Here is a 3284-nt window from a genome sequence, read left to right as displayed (position 1 = left end):
TACTGTATGCACACATGACCATGATAAGTAGACTTTGGATAAAAGACCATGATGCTAAATAGACCATGATATTTACTATAGACCACGATACTACTATAGACCATGATACTACTATAGACCATGATACTACTATAGACCATGATACTACTATAGACCATGATACTACTATAGAGATACTACTATAGACCATGATACTACTAGACCATGATACTAGACCATGATACTACTATAGACCATGATACTACTATAGACCATGATACTACTATAGACCATGATACTACTATAGACCATGATACTACTATAGACCATGATACTACTATAGACCATGATATACTATAGACCATGATACTAGACCATGATACTACTATAGACCATGATACTACTATAGACCATGATACTACTATAGACCATGATACTACTATAGACCATGATACTACTATAGACCATGATACTACTATAGACCATGATACTACTATAGACCATGATACTACTATAGACCATGATACTACTATAGACCATGATACTACTATAGACCATGATACTACTATAGACCATGATACTACTATAGACCATGATACTACTATAGACCATGATACTACTATAGACCATGATACTACTATAGACCATGATACTACTATAGACCATGATACTACTATAGACCATGATACTACTATAGACCATGATACTACTATAGACCATGATACTACTATACTACTACTACTATAGACCATGATACTACTATAGACCATGATACTACTATAGACCATGATACTACTATAGACCATGATACTACTATAGACCATGATACTATAGACATGATACTAGACCATGATACTACTATAGACCATGATACTACTATAGACCATGATACTACTATAGACCATGATACTACTATAGACCATGATACTACTATAGACCATGATACTACTATAGACCATGAGACCATGATACTACTATAGACCATGATACTACTATAGACCATGATACTACTATAGACCATGATACTACTATAGACCATGATACTACTATAGACCATGATACTACTATAGACCATGATACTACTATAGACCATGATACTACTATAGACCATGATACTACTATAGACCATGATACTACTATAGACCATGATACTACTATAGACTACTATATAGACCACTGATAGACCTACTATAGACCATGATACTACTATAGACCATGATACTACTATAGACCATGATACTACTATAGACCATGATACTACTATAGACCATGATACTACTATAGACCATGATACTACTATAGACCATGATACTACTATAGACCATGATACTACTATAGACCATGATACTACTATAGACCATGATACTACTATAGACCATGATACTACTATAGACCATGATACTACTATAGACCATGATACTACTATAGACCATGATACTACTATAGACCATGATACTACTATAGACCATGATACTACTATAGACCATGATACTACTATAGACCATGATACTACTATAGACCATGATACTACTATAGACCATGATAGACATGATACTATAGACCATGATACTACTATAGACACTATAGATACTACTATAGACCATGATACTACTATAGACTACTATGATACTACTATAGACCATGATACTACTATAGACCATGATACTACTATAGACCATGATACTACTATAGACCATGATACTACTATAGACCATGATACTACTATAGACCATGATACTACTATAGACCATGATACTACTATAGACCATGATACTACTATAGACCATGATACTACTATAGACCATGATACTACTATAGACCATGATACTACTATAGACCAGATACTACTATGACCATGATACTACTATAGACCATGATACTACTATAGACCATGATACTACTATAGACCATGATACTACTATAGACCATGATACTACTATAGACCATGATACTACTATAGACCATGATACTACTATAGACCATGATACTACTATAGACCTACTATAGACCATGATACTACTATAGACCATGATACTACTATAGACCATGATACTACTATAGACCATGATACTACTATAGACCATGATACTACTATAGACCATGATACTACTATAGACCATGATACTACTATAGACCATGATACTACTATAGACCATGATACTACTATAGACCATGATACTACTATAGACCATGATACTACTATAGACCATGATACTACTATAGACCATGATACTACTATAGACCATGATACTACTATAGACCATGATACTACTATAGACCATGATACTACTATAGACCATGATACTACTATAGACCATGATACTACTATAGACCATGATACTACTATAGACCATGATACTACTATAGACCATGATACTACTATAGACCATGATACTACTATAGACCATGATACTACTATAGACCATGATACTACTATAGACCATGATACTACTATAGACCATGATACTACTATAGACCATGATACTACTATAGACCATGATACTACTATAGACCATGATACTACATGATACTACTATAGACCATGATACTACTATAGACCATGATACTACTATAGACCATGATACTACTATAGACCATGATACTACTATAGACCATGATACTACTATAGACCATGATACTACTATAGACCATGATACTACTATAGACCATGATACTACTATAGACCATGATACTACTATAGACCATGATACTACTATAGACCATGATACTACTATAGACCATGATACTAGACCATGATACTACTATAGACCATGATACTACTATAGACCATGATACTACTATAGACCATGATACTACTATAGACCATGATACTACTATAGACCATGATACTAGACCATGATACTACTATAGACCATGATACTACTATAGACCATGATACTACTATAGACCATGATACTACTATAGACCATGATACTACTATAGACCATGATACTACTATAGACCATGATACTAGACCATGATACTACTATAGACCATGATACTACTATAGACCATGATACTACTATAGACCATGATACTACTATAGACCATGATACTACTATAGACCATGATACTACTATAGACCATGATACTACTATAGACCATGATACTACTATAGACCATGATACTACTATAGACCATGATACTATAGACCACGATACTACTATAGACCACGATACTACTATAGACCATGATACTACTATAGACCATGATACTACTATAGACCATGATACTACTATAGACCATGATACTACTATAGACCACGATACTACTATAGACCATGATACTACTATAGACCATGATAC

The sequence above is a fragment of the Oncorhynchus gorbuscha genome, unplaced genomic scaffold, assembly GCF_021184085.1.
Source record: "Oncorhynchus gorbuscha isolate QuinsamMale2020 ecotype Even-year unplaced genomic scaffold, OgorEven_v1.0 Un_scaffold_3252, whole genome shotgun sequence".
Lineage (NCBI taxonomy): Eukaryota > Metazoa > Chordata > Actinopteri > Salmoniformes > Salmonidae > Oncorhynchus > Oncorhynchus gorbuscha.
This window is presented reverse-complemented; position numbering follows the sequence as displayed.